At 42.8% G+C, this 14,963-nt stretch overlaps 1 long non-coding RNA gene across 1 annotated transcript; it reads left to right on the plus strand.

The window, feature by feature from the left end:
* The first annotated feature begins 7,199 nt into the window (after positions 1-7,199).
* Positions 7,200-14,353, plus strand: LOC117960133. The gene is made up of 3 exons (XR_004660074.1): positions 7,200-7,289; positions 8,135-8,232; positions 12,913-14,353. It is a non-coding gene; the product is annotated as an uncharacterized LOC117960133 (long non-coding RNA).
* The last annotated feature ends 610 nt before the right edge of the window (positions 14,354-14,963 follow it).

Here is a 14,963-nt window from a genome sequence, read left to right on the forward strand (position 1 = left end):
TGTGTGTGTGTGTGTGTGTGTGTGTGTGCGTGTGTGTGCCTGCGTGCGTGCGTGCGTGTTTCATACTGTTTTTTTAGTGTGTTCATGTGTGAACATGCATGTGTGTTTATGTCTGTCACAGTGCCACAGCTAACCCAAGGTATTATATAAGATACCAAACCTTCTCCACAGACCCACAGCCTTTTTGTATTGAAGGTTTAGAAGCAGAAAGGATCATGGGATGGGTGTGTTTTCATATAGAGGAGATGTATGGACCTGCAACGTGCGGCTATGTGTAGGCAATTGATTGGTCTGAGCAGCTTTGGGGAAAACAGTGAAAACAATGCTAATCGTTGACAAGTGAGCGCATGTAGCAGAATGAGTGCCTTGAGTACGTTTGTGATTCTGTGTGTGCATGTGTTTGTACGTGTTGAAAGCTGCACAGGAAAAATAAGAGCCATATAGTCTCATCACACACACACACAATATTATGTATAATTTACTCATAGATAGTTGCATCCCTTTTTGCACAATCCACATATTGGCTCAAAGCTTAACTTAATTCAAAATCAATCTGCGTTCAGGGTGTCACAAGCCTAAAACATTGGAAACCACTGCTCTAAATTATCTTTCTTCTCCTTCTGTCCCAATCTCCATCACAGCAAAAATGTGGAAACACACATTTAAAAAATATATAAAGGATAATTCTCATTCATGAAAATACTTAAATGCATAGACTGAATGTAGAATCTACTAATCTGAGTACCAAGAAGTGTCATGGCACTTGTAAAGTTACTCTTCAGTATTTAAATATTGCGTCTAAGTTGTTTAAGCAGTATACAAATACAATATACAAATACAAATCATGCAAAAACTATAAATGCAATGTAATACAGTAAAAGTGATTTGTGGATGCAAATAGAGTTCTGCAATTAGCTGCATTAATTTATGTAAACTACTCTGAAGCATCTAATAGAAGACCTGAGAATGACACTGAGGAGAACAGAAAGAGAGGAATGGAGGGAGCTACGTGGGGAAAAGAGAAGGAGGTGGTTTATGAGCTAACTCGTCAACTGAGGAGAACAAGGGGAGAAACTCATAACTGTAATTCCCTCACACACCCACATGCAGTACGCTCACATACATACATGCACACATGCAGTGTGCAGGTACAGGCACACACATCCACTGCCACCCCCTGCTGTGCATAAGAGAAGGTGTGGGCTCTAATAAAATAACTAATTACTTAAAAAGATGGAGATGTGCTGGGATACAGGACCTGATAATAAAGTTCTGCCGGGATAAGAGGTGTGACATAAGAATGGAAGTGTGTGTGTGTCTGTGTCTGTGTCTGTGTGTCTGTGTCTGTGTGTTCACCAGTGAGTAGGAAGGATATTTGTTCTAGACATTAATTGTGGTTGAGCAGCAGACAATCGATGCTAGCCGCGCAGTGACAACTGATGATAAGCTACATGATTCTACCCGTCAGAGCTCGCTTTCTTTTTAGTGCTTTTAAATCAAATTGATTGGCAGGCAGAAGGAGTGTGTGGTTACAGTTATTTTCAGTGGCTCTTGGTTTGAATATGAATATGAATATGTAAACCTCTGCACTGAAATCCACCACCGGCTCCTGATGTGCTGGAATATCCAGCTTTGTATAAACGTGATGTGTGTGTGCAGGCCTGTGCATGTGGGTGCACATTCTCTCAGATTACTAATGTAAAGTTGGTAGTGAGTGCAGTGGACGTGTTTGTGTATGTGCACATTTGTGCGTGTGTGTGTGTCTCATATTACTAATATAATATTGGTGGTGGGCTCAGGAGATGTATGAGAGTATGTGTGCCACAGAAACTGAGAACTCCACATGAATTTAAATCATTGAGCTTGCAGAGTAACCTTTTGTATATCCAATCTGCATCTTTCCACTGCTCGTTATTAAATTATCCCCTAATTGGTCACGCAACAAAGGCAGCTGATGAAAAAGACAATTTCTTGCTTTTAATTGGCCATTTCACGTGTGCTTCGTGTACACCTGTGTGCGGCTGCCTCAACTAAGTGTGTCGGTGTACGTGCATGTGTGTGTGTGTGTGTGTGTGTGTGTGTGTGTGTGTGTGTGTATGTGTGCCTCGGTTGTAATGAGAATAGGACATTAGCAAGGGCTTGGCAGACGCCGTTGCAATCAGTTCCACTCTTTCCAGAGAAGGAGGGAGAGGGGCGAAAGGATTAATCCAGACATTAGCAATCTCAGAAGGAGAAATAGATTGGAGGCAGAACAACAAAGAATCAAATTCACCCAGTTTCCTCATATGACTTTTAAAAGCCTTCAGTTCTGGTGTAACAAATGGCCGACATGTTTTTGATCCACTGATACATGGACACATGCTTACATCAAGCATGTGTGCCCACGATGGGAATCAAACTCATACCCATGGCAGTGTTCACACCATGCTTGATTCCCTGAACTACACAAGGCCACATTTTAAGTCATTTTCTTTTCTTCTGCTTGTCTTTTGATGTTTTTTTGCCCAACTTTAGGCGTACCACCAGTGGTGTGTCATGCCAAAATAGCCCAGCTATTGTTGCACTGAGTGGAGCTGAATAGTGCAGTTCATTGTGTTGTGATGGGAGGCAGGGGAATGAACAGGCCATAAACACTGGCCCTATAGCACCCAGGGGTCGTGCAAAGGTGAAGCCTCATTCCCCCTTATAGAGGAGCTCCGCTTTTCTCTTCTCCCCCTTTCCTCTCTGTTTCTCCATCACTCTTTATCTCTCTTAAGGTCTTTTCACCTGTTTTATTTCCTTTCTCTTGATTCCCCCACTTTTTCTCTCTCTCACCCCTACTTCTCTCACAGTCTTTCTCTCTGTCAGCTTATTAACGGTCACAGCAAGAGTGTCTGGTTTGCAGACCAGAGCCCCTTGCCTTTTTCCCCCTCTCTCTCTCACTCCTCCTTCCCTCCCATTCTCCCGCTCTCCATCGCTCTGTTCCCCTGGCTGCTATTATGAGAGGCATTTTATCCTTTGTTCCAGCCCCCATGGTGCATCTGGCCTCAGATATGGGGACGACAGGGACAGGAAACCGACGAGAGTTCTTGCAAGGAGGAGGGGGTTTGGTGGGTTAGAGTGTGAGTTCGTTGCTGGGAGGTGGACCGCCAGTTTCCACCATACAGGGAAGGAATGATAAGGAGGGAGCGAGCAGGAGAAGGAAATAGATACAGAGGGGGACAGAGAGGGAGGTATGAGAGGCAGTGCCACTGTAGTTGTTCTTTTAGGAGCAGCATTTGTAGGTTGAGTAGCAGCCGTAGTAGTGATAGTGGGATTTTTTCTTCATTGATACATAGTGCCATATTTCTGGGAGGTCACATCAGGTTACAAGTCTATTACATTCCTCCCTGAGCCCCTTTGTACCAGGAACAAATGCCTGAGTTCCTAAGAAGTGCACGCTTATTGCCAAAACAACCTCCTTTGTTACATCAGTGTATTTTTGAAGGAGCTAGAAGGAACCCAATTTTGCATGAGAGAAATAAAGAGGAAGGAAAGAAATGTGTAAGCAAGAAAGAACAGAGGTGAAAAAAGGAGAGGTCAACAGTTAGCCAGTGCTGGCCTTAAAATGACCTTGTCCTGCTCTAACGAGCCTAGGAGAAGAGAGAAGAGGAGAGTTAAAGGAATGCTCAGGCCTCCACAACCCTCCTTGCCCTCTTCCCTCGCTCCTCCTCCCATATCTCCCCCAGCAAAACAGGGTAGCGAGGGATGAAGGGAGGGAGGGGGTGTTGGTGATAAAACTCCAGACGTTCCCTCATTTGATGGTGTGCTGCCATGTCTGTGCATTCTTGTATTTCTCACTAGCTCTTTCTGTCTTTCTCCTCCCAAATTCCAATTCAACATAATGTATCAAATAGACTACAAAATTGCCATCAAGCTCAAAGGTAGATATTTCCCGCCGCTTTTTTTCTTTCTTTTTCTAAGATCATTGCACCTCACAGAAAGCTCTTCTTGCACCCCTGTCGAAAATTAAAAAATTTTCTAAAGCGGCTTACAAGAACAAGATATAAAAATGATCCCAAATCAATGCAGAGGAACACTAAGGCTGTGAATAATTCCCCCTTTCTATTTGCTATTTCTCTTTCACTCTCTGTCTCCTCATTACCCCGCAGCTATGTCGGTAGAAGGTGATACAGGATAGATAGCAGGAGGAAAAAAAGAAGTAGCACCATAAAACAGTTAGAGAAAGAATATTAAAGAGATATAAAGCCATTCACCTATCAAGGGTCAAACAGATGCACCAGCTAGTGTCCTTTTGTCCCTGTCCCTCCTCCTCTCCTTTCTTTTGACCTCTTAAATGCTCTTTTTTCCAGCTTTAGAAGTATTTCACTACTATTGTGTCCTTAAAGTTCAGCTAATGCTCCCCCTTTTTAGAGATGAAATAGAAGTGTCCGGTGGGGCAACAGCAGGAACACATAAATCAAGTCAGAAGCCCCAAGAGCCCTCTCTCCTTGGGGTCATTACAGGTCAAAGGGTCATTTCACAAGGGTTAGACTGAGCAAGGCCGGAGCGCTGCCTGTGGGATTGTGTGCAAGGGCGTGAATCTGTGTGAATGGACGTAAAAGAGGGAGAGAGATTAAGAGTGTGTGTGTGTGTGTGTGTGTGTGTGTGTGTGTGTGTGTGTGTGTGTGTGTGTGTGTGTGTGTGTGTGCGTGCGTGCGTGCGTGCGTGCGTGCGTGCGTGCGTGCGTGCATGCGTGCGCGGTAAATGTTCTGACCGTGTGCTTTTATTGGAGGTCACGGGGTAAAGGGTTTTGTCCAAGCCTCTATGTACCAAATCCTGCTCCTGTGAAAACACACACGCATAGTCACTAAAAAAGCTCCTGCTGTCACAATGTAACACATGGTCACCTGTCTTAACAGGGTATCACCCAAAACAATGCCTCTCACCAGTGGCAACGTGACATGTTTCTGTCAGCAACACTTTCAACACTGCCACGCTCGAAGCCAAGTGTGTTAAACAGTCAGCAATCTCTGCTTGTTGTAAGGTGGAACGTCCCCAACTAAGCGAGATGGGTCGACATTTTTCAAACAGGCGGAGAGAAAAAACCTGGTTAAGCCTCGCCCCACAAAGACTCCAGTGTTCAGTGCCAATGGGACTGTGTATAAGCTAAGGCTGTGCAAGTTTATACAAGTCATGACAAGTCGATAAGCAACACTGTAAAAATGTGACTTTTGCCATAACTATATTGGGGCTTTACCTGAGCTCAGGGTTGCTTAGGGGAGAATAATTTCCCCATATCTCTGTTATGGTTAGGTAAGAGAAAGAGACTGGTTTGGCAATGGTTTTATTTTCGTGCTGTGTGCCAAGATTTCCAAGGTCTCAGTCAGCAATTTTTGCCTGATGTTGTTGTGATAAATACACTGACTGTTTTTCTGTTTCTTTGTCCCTTCTATTTCCTCCTTCTCCTTCCTCTCGTCATCTTCTTCAGGTTCATTAATGCCAGGAGGAGAATAGTCCAGCCCATGATTGACCAGTCAAACCGTGCAGGCAAGTCTCACATAGTTACTGTATTCAAGTCACGCAGGCAAAAGCCGTCCATACTCCATGCACCCGGAGGCCATTCAGCTGGTAAATACAGGACTGAACCCCCATCCTGGAATGTCCAAAACATCCAGTGAGGGGGCTTTTCCCTTCACTGTCGTGACTGACCACTAAAATTACGAACCAAAACATTACAACATTAACAGCAACCATTAATCAATTTTGAACTTTGAAGTGCCATTTGGGGTGATAAACTTTTTATTAATTATAAAATCTAATTATTTATTTGACTGAAAATTAGTTAACAAGGAGTGGATTTTTTTCTTAGCCTGTAAACAAAACTAGCTGTGTTCTTAGTAAAGTTTGCTCTTAACCCCCCCTCCCCCCAACCAGGCAAAGGGAAAAAAACACTCTACCCTACCTCCCCGGTTCAAACCAAAACATAAAGAGAACTACACCAATCTCTTTTTTTGAGGGTGACCGTTGTTTGGCTTTTTGGCTCCAGACCTTTTTTACCCCCCCGCCCCCGTCAACCCTATTTGCGGCTGTTTCAGGGAGCGAGGGGAGTGAGCGGTCCCCCTGGTGCATGGCTTGGTTTGGACTGCCGTAAACTTTATTACCTGTAATAGGGGTCAGAGGTCAGGGTTGCATTAGGGGCGCAGTAAAGTTCAAAGACATTCAGTGGGGCCGAGTTCTTGCTTTTGCTTGACTGACCCCCAAACAGCCTGATTCGAAGGTAAGTGGATTTCTATGAGAGTAGAACAATGGAGGTGAGCAAAAAATAGGAACCATATCAGGTTTCACTTTTAGTTGCTGCTCAGATATAGGCAGTATTTATTAGATAAAGCATTTAGGTAGGAGCAAATTCTGAGGCCACTCAGCAAGAATGACTTATTGTCAACACACTGATCAAAGCTTCAGCCTGGAACTGGTTTTGTCCTTCTGATCATGTTTACAATCATATATTATTAAAAGCAGCAATTATGTTGAAGGTAGTGACATAGGGCAGAAGTTAAGGGCAGAAGTGCCATTTAGTTCTACATAAATATTTTGTTTTCACCTTTTCATTATATAACAACAATGTATGATTGAAGTTTTTATATTCTTAAAGTTCCAGGCACTATTAAGTATTCATTTTCAAAATACTTAATTTGGTTTGATTGTTACCAGAAATTCTTGATTGAATATTGTTGCATATTGTGTACAATCAAAGAGCGAAAACAAGCTGATACACAACCTATATGATGCTGTCAACCGTGTGGAATTTGTTGATTTTAACAACTATAAAGCTACTTAAAAAGAGAGAAAACCCTGTATTTAAATTAAAAATAATTGTATCCACACAAGGCCTCCAGTCATGCAAACATGTTTTATTGGTTTTCATTCTGAAACAGTTGTCACCTTCTCCAGATGGCTCAAATCTCACCTTAGTAAACACTAGTGTGTGTTGAACTCTCTCAGTCCGATCCCTATTAGAGCATTTAGACGCATTAAAGTCTACCAAGGGCTTACAGTGGAGAGTCGGCTGGACAGACCCGGAAAAGAAAGACGTTAAAACACAACATCGGCTCTCTGTGCGTGCACCGGCCAACAGATGATCCTGCTTTGGCCACTGAGCCTTAATTAAAAGCACTAATTGACCACTCTGTCCCCTCCTTCCAATCCCTCCCTCCTTCTGTCTCCTCCTCCATCCACAGTAAGTCAAGGAGCTCCCTACAATCCAGATGGCCAGCCGATGGGGGGCTTCGTCATGGACGGCCAGCAGCACATGGGAATCAGACCACCTGGTAAGGCTTTCTCTGTGTGTCTGTCCCTTTCTTTCCTCCCTCGCTTTTGCCATTTTTCTCCTTTCTTTCCTTGCTGTTGTTAGCTCCTTTCTCAACTTCTGATAGTATCTCTAGGTGTAAGTGTGTTTCATACAGTATCTGCCATGTTGGTGGTTTATTTTACCAGCACACACCATGTCTTTCCTCACACACAAGCACTTAGTGGAATCTATATGGTCGCTGTGTGGTGGTTTAAATGTAAGCTGGGCAGTATATGTGCACCCTCACACACAGTGATAAAGATACACACTGTACAGACACGCATACTCTACTACTGCTACCTCCCCCTCCTTCAACACACAAACCAGAACAGGTGTGGTCAATCACATTACACAACCATCTCCTTCCTCACTCCCACTAACTTGCTCTCAGTCCCTCTCTCTCACGCCATCAGGTCTAATCCCAGAGTTTGTCCTTAAGCTCCCCTCCTCCTCCTCTATCCCCTGTTTTCTGGGATTCAAGACTCTAACCCTATCTCACCCTCCACTCAAAGTCAGCAGGTTTGGATAAACTGTCAGGCTTCTTAACACCCCCCTCCAGTATGCTTCTCTGCTATGTTGTCTGTCAAGTTAGTTTCACAGAGAAACCATCTGTGGTATTTACCTCAGTGTTTTTCCTTTCAGTCTGCAAACATTTTCCTGGTTACACTTGGTTGCAATGAAACTCAATGAAAGCATAAGCATTTTGCTGTCTCTATAATGAAAATTTGATTTTGTTTTATTTATTTAAATTTTTTTTATTTAGATTGCATTGTAAAATTTTGGCCACTGTTTTGCTATTAAATTCACCCCCTTTGTTATTCTCAGGAGCAATGGGTGGAATGGGAATGAACATGGGCATGGAAGGTCAATGGCACTACATGTAGCCCCGCCCCAGTCTGACCAATCGCAACACAAAGGGGGATGTAAGTACACATTAACTTACAATCACAGATTTAACTGAACAGATCAGCAGCGATGTGTCTACAACATTTTCAATGGTGGTCTTAGACTCAGATATATGGTTTATTATTCATGTATATATGCACTGCAGTTTAGGAGGTGTTTAAAGTGTTTGTAATCTCGGATCTCTGACTTAAATAGTGTGTTTGTGACAAACGCGCTTGTGTTCTTCCCAAGCTGATTTTTCTCTGTTACTTTCTCTAACTATCCCACACTTGGTCTGGTGATAAGAGCCTTTGATTACAACCTAGTAAATCTTTGTATATGTAATGTGTGTATGTGTGTGTGTGTGTGTGTGTGTGTGTGTGTGTGTGTGTGTGTTTCACCCTCTCACATATGTAATAGCTACAGGACTAAACATCCTTCATATTGGGGAGGAAGGAAAGAAGAGAACGCTTGCTTTAAAAAAACAAGAGAAAGAAAGGCAAAGGGGGGAGATAAAAACAGTTTGAACATGTGTATGTGAAAACATACTCACATACAATATCCAGATAGAGACTTTTGAGGCTAATCAATGATAGGAATATGTTTTAAATGTTTAAATACAACATTTAAAACTATTAAAAATATGTTTCAATGAAAATATATTCTTGATTTGTGTGTGTGTGTGTCTGTGTGTGTGTCTCTGTGTGTGTGTGTCTGTGTTAAACAGGAGAAAGAAGTTGAATGGGGCAAAGAGGGGAGAGAGGAGGAGAGGGGTGATGAGTAGAAAAGAAGGCGGGGATGGGACGGGACAGTGGATGCATGCAGAGGGGTGGGGTCGGACACTAGGTGGGGGCAGGTAGGACGTTGCCATGGCAACAGACTGATTGGTAAAAATGTAAGCAGTCGTCACTGGTGCAAGGAGAGAGAGTAGTGAGCGCCCCTTAAGTGTCATAAATCTGCCGGGTTGCTGTTGATGCATGAGCCACATTAATACACACACTAACAAGCTAGAAGAACCCCCACCCCCCTTTCTTTCTCTGTCTTTTTAATGCTTGCTCTTTCTCAATTCCCTTTTTGTGTTTTTTTTCTTACTGTCACTTTTCCTTCTCCATTTTTTTCACACAAACACCTTTTTTCTTTTGCTCTCTAATTCTCTCTCTCGCCTCCTCTCCCTCCCTCTCTCGCCCCAGGGCCAAATAGACTCCCACATATTTCTGGATGTACAGTATGCAGGCTTGGTGTTGTATACAGTGCAGTGTGTATAAAGTGGCTACAGGTCCAATTGTTGTGAAACATCATTGTTAAGTGTGAGTGTCTCTGTTTTTATACCATATGTTTGCGTTCCCATGTGTGTACAGACCTGTATGTGTGCGCGTGTATACCATATAAATACATTCATATGTGAGATACATGCATTTGCCCATGTGATGGTGTGTGCGCTCTTACAAACATGCATTTCTGTACAACTGTGTCTTCGTATGTGCATGTGTGTGTATAGTAATAGGATTACTCCTGGCAAAGGGAGGGGACACAAACTAGTGCAAAATGGAGGAGGTAGCCAGCAGGGTATGGAGCTTAGCTGGGCCTAATTGACTAGATCCAAATTAAATATGCCATCACCAGAGGTGTGACCAATGGATTTGACTTATTCAGTTTACAAAAACAGAGACCATTAACCCTCAATAGAATTTGCGTTCTTTTGTGTGCTCGCCGCAATGAAAATATCGCCCTTGTTTCTGTCACAAATGTCCACAAGAAAAGCAAAGGAAGAACAACTCACATCGAAATGGCATTTTTGCATGGAGACGTGGTAATAGAAGGCTTGTGCTTTCTAGATAGACATGTGTGTGTCTGTGTTTGTGTGTGAGTGTGTAAACATGAGGGCTGGTTCGCTGTGTCCAAGCTGCCTCTCTCCAGCAGCTGCTAGTCTTCCCAGCAGACCTTGCTTTAAACAGCCTCAATTTGCCTGCTGAATCTCGTAATTGGGCCACCAGAGGAATCCTCTGCGAGACGGGCAAAGCACGGGGAGGACGAGTAGACAGCGGAAGAAAAAAGACAGAGGAGTAGACAGAAAGAGGGAGGGGCTGATGAAGAGATGGCGAGCGAGAGAAGCGTAAACGACAAGAGGGAGGGGTTGAGGGAATAAAAGCAGGAAGCAAGGAAGGAAAGAAGGAAGGAATGAAGGAAGGAAGGAAGGAAGGAAGGAGGGAGGGAGGGAGGGAGGAAGAGAGGGAGGGAATAAGATACAAGCTGGGAGAAAGAGGGTGACAGAAACTCTTTTTCACGACTAGTCATTTCTTTACAGCTTTACTAGCTAGCTGTCGCTAGCTGCTAGCTTGCCTCCATCATATATTGCTACTTTCGTTTCTAGGTCAATTACATGTAAGTGATGTGTTATATTCTTTCATGACCAATTAAATTAATAGGTTATTACGGGAGGGGGGAGGGGAACCGTTATCTTATTTGATTATGAGAGCACAGGTTCATTATATTTTATAAGCAATTTTCATTAGCAGAGTTGAGGTTTTGTTACCGCAGGGGCTAAATTGAGCGGTTATTGTGCTGGGGAGTGCTGAGCCTTGATACAGAAGGTGTGTCTAGCAGTCACACTGAAACATTAGTTAAAACTAAAGCCAATTAGTCCTGCTTAGTGAAGAGCGTTATGCTTTCTACCCAATGATGATTACAGAGCTTATATACCCTTGCGAAACAATACACCTGTCAGCAGAGATGAAGCCCAGCAAGTGATGCGGAAGCGAGCGGAGCCTTTGATAGCGGCGAGAATGACTCTCGGATGACCCTTACCCCTTCTTCTTCTTCTGCCCTGCTTTCCCTCTTCCACAAAATTAGCCAGGGGTGGCCCCTCAAAACTGTAATGTCTGTTTCAAGACAATAGTTATCACAGGGTGGAAGAATTAATTATGCTGCAGAGCGTATGGAATTTTTTTTTCTGGCGCTCCCCGCTTTCAGCTTTTTCCAAAATGTCGGGCAGAACGCTTGAGTGAACGCTGCCTTGTAACCCATTTGCTGCTGGTCCCGGCTGGAAACCCTTTGTCCCAGAATTCATTGCTCCAATCATTAAGCACAAATTTGTTAACCTTCTGTTGAGGGGTCAAGATCTCTCACCCCCCTCCCCCTCAACTTCTCTTTCTGGTGGATGAACTTTTACTATTAACGAACATTGGGAAAAAACAGGTCCCAATGGGGATTTTGTGCTCCCTCGTATTGTCCATGTGATTGTGTGTCCCTGTTGATTTGGCCCCTCAGGAATCCCTCTTGGAGTCTGAGAAAGGAGACCTACAGTTCAATGTATTGATTTGCTTATTAAGTGAAAAACCTTATTATCAATGCATGCTCTTTGAAGCACGCATAGTGTTTGTTAGAGCCTTGACATGTATTTACTTTAGTTGTCAGGACACTCTCGTTAACCAGGGTTGCATATGCAAGCAACTAAGAACTTTAAATAGAAATCCTACAGATTCCAGATTTTCTTTATCTTTTTTTTTTGGGGGGGGAGTTTAGTTTCAAATGGTAATTGTTGTGGGGTGTAGTTACTTGTCAATCAAAGAGTGACTTCTGTGCTTAAGATTTCTGCTGTAGTTTGTAAAATACTTTTACTGCAGAAAAAATTCAACCCTACATGCTACAATTTTTTTTCAAAAGCTTGAAAAACAGATATTCACTTGTACGGAAGTGTCATGGATGATTTCTTTAAGCATGAACATGGTCTGCAGTGCATTTAAGCTAGCGTCGCTGATGGCTCAGCTTGTTGTGCTGCCACAATACGAAGGTCACAGGTTTGATGCCATAAGGTCCAGACAGATATGTAACCCCTGCCACCTCACTCATTGAAGAAAGCTAATTACAGGGGGCACAGCTCACATAATAGCTCACCCCTTTCTTACAGAAGTCACACCTATTCTCAGTAGTCCAGGTGAAAACTGATGGATGAGGGGAATAACAAACAAGGCCTCTGTTGTGCTCCCGCTGCACCTCATTGTCCATTTTCCCGCCTGCCTTTGTGTCGTCTGTAGTGGCCCTCTCGTATGTGTTGCGAACGTGTGCACGGGCCCCGGGCGCTCTCAGGTGACAGGCGGCCGCGGGCCACACCTCTCCTCGTTGGTTTTGAAAACAATGGTCGTGGTTCCTCAGCTGTGACTTTGCACCAGCAGAGATGGATGACTGCTATTGTTCGCTGTAAGGAGAGAAATGTAGGGAGAGAAAAGGGTGAAGGTGGATTTCTTGACTTCATTGTTTGATGGCATGCAGCAGGTTGCATCACTTTAAAGCTTTAGTGCGTTACTTTTTTATATTAATGAACCACCGTCACATTCAGCCTATTTCCAAATTAGTTGTAAAAACATTCGCAGACAAATGTTTTTTTGCCCAAGTAGTGGAGACAGCTTGCTCAGTGCTTAATAACAGTTGCTGGACTTTGCACATAAACTCACGTTTTTCATTTTTTTAACTTAGTCATATACAAATTTACATATCACTGCCGCCAGGTGCAACGTTGTAGTCCCTACAATATCAGTTGACTTTGAATGAGTTTTAACCAATAGAGGACATAGTAAGTCCAAATAAAAACAGTGATAATGTCTGAGTAGAAACTTTAAAATGAATCCTCTCTCTGATCAGCCATTAACAGCAGACTTCGACATTTGGGCCAGTTGCAAACAGAACGTTGATTAATCATTTTGATCTTCTCTTTTCTTCAGAACTGTAGGGCAAACCAGGGGGTCACCTGTCTTACAGAGGCCTAAAGGAGCATGGGATCAGGATCGTTGACTTCCTGATGACAACAACCAACAGCAACCCCTCTGTCCACCTCCAAGACTCAACTACATTTGATTTGGCTGATATCTACAACATGGGAACCTTCCATGACTGCCTACAATCTTTGTCTATGTATCAGTGACAGTGATGCACAGAAGATAACCCAGATGACCCCCTGTCATGACAGATCCCTGCTTCTTATCTGGTGGGCACTAGACTTTGCGATTTTGCCACTGCCCACTAGGTTCACATGGATTCCTCCTTTACAAGTGATTGTGATTGCGAGCATAGATGACACATGAGAGAAACATTGTGTCCTTTGCCTGTACCTTCAGCGAATGCAGCACCTGGTGATATATTCAAGACTCTTTGGCAAACAAAAGAGACTTCCTGTGAAGAGCACTCCGCTCTTTGGGACAATAGAATTGGACCAAGGAGAAGCCAATGTCTGTATCTGACAGGACACTAACAAAGCAAAAGAGGTGCCCTTTAAAAAAATATAGTGGATTGATACATGGAAGGAGGGAAAACAAGAGAAAAGAAATAAAAAGTATAACTATATCAACCCCTAGTTTGGGAAGCAAGTGGAGAAAGAAAATATACTGTATACTGTTGTAAAATTACGCTGGACTCTCACAAGAACTGGGAATTTAAGTATTGTAAATGCTATTGTATTGTTCTGCATATTATGTTGTTTCTAATAGATTTTTTAAAAAAAGGATGTGAACTTTTTTCTCTTTTTTTCTGGTTTCTTTCCACACTATGTGTGTGCAGTCTCTCCATCAAATTTGACCTCCTGCCCCCTCCCGCCATTAAATCACAATGCATTTTTAAAAGAAAAAAAGTAAATAAACAGACAATTCGATAAGTTTGTCTTTGCTCCCAGGCCTTTATTTGAATGGTAATCGAGTGATTCAGATGTCCTGTTTTTTTGTTTTACATACAGCACACACAGCCCATCCACGTACATGCAGGGTGTAACAAACTTGTATTAGTGTCGCTGTGTCTACACCTTGTAAACTCCAAATTTGGTGATGTTCTTAAAACATTTCCATATCAGTTGATTATATGTTTCACTACTGGTGAAGAGTGTTTTATTGGTTTGGACAATTCTCTATCCCCATTTGGGGTCATGCCACTCTCTTTTAACTCGTGGGATTAACTCCAAACACACAATGAACTCAAGCTAAACACAGTTTCTGAGAAGTTAACATTTTGAAGGTACAAGGTTTTTATTCCAATCGACACTATCCAATTCATCATTTTATCCATTTCATCCTCTGTTCACATGAGGACAGCCACATAATGTTGGTTTCATCATGGCTAACATGACTGGCCAACAGACATGAGACAGAGCTTCACCTAATGCTCACAAACAATCTATACAAAGTTACAGCGGATGGGAAACTGCAAGTGTGTGCACACACATGTTGTTTCCTGTTTTTCTCGATGTTTGTCTGTGATCGAGGGCCTCTGAACGTCTATTCCAGTGTCCTATTGACGTGTTTTATGTCACAAGGCCGTGCACTCGCATGGCCAATGGATTCTCTTCCCTTCAGTGTTTGATGCAACAGGGAGAGGCTATGAGAAAGCACCATTTATACCACAGTCCATTCGTTTTGATTTAACCTGATGATGTAATGCTGATCAATAGACAGGAGAGATTGTTAAAGTCACTGTGTGTGTGTGTGTGTGTGTGTGTGTGTGTGTGTGTGTGTGTGTGTGTGTGATGTGTGTGTGTGTGTGTGTGTGGGGGCAGTACGCATGTGAGGGGGAACGTGTATGTGCGCATGTGTCAATGCATCCATTATCCAGTGCTTCAAACATGTATTACGCACATCTTTAAGATTTGTTTGAAGACAAGTCATGTTTCTTATGCTTTTACTTTGAAGGGTATATATATATATATAAATATATGTACATCTGTGTTGTAAATAAATACTTTTTGTTCAAATAACAGAACTCATAACTAGTCTCACGTTATCGTCCTACA

The sequence above is a fragment of the Etheostoma cragini genome, chromosome 17 (assembly GCF_013103735.1).
Source record: "Etheostoma cragini isolate CJK2018 chromosome 17, CSU_Ecrag_1.0, whole genome shotgun sequence".
Lineage (NCBI taxonomy): Eukaryota > Metazoa > Chordata > Actinopteri > Perciformes > Percidae > Etheostoma > Etheostoma cragini.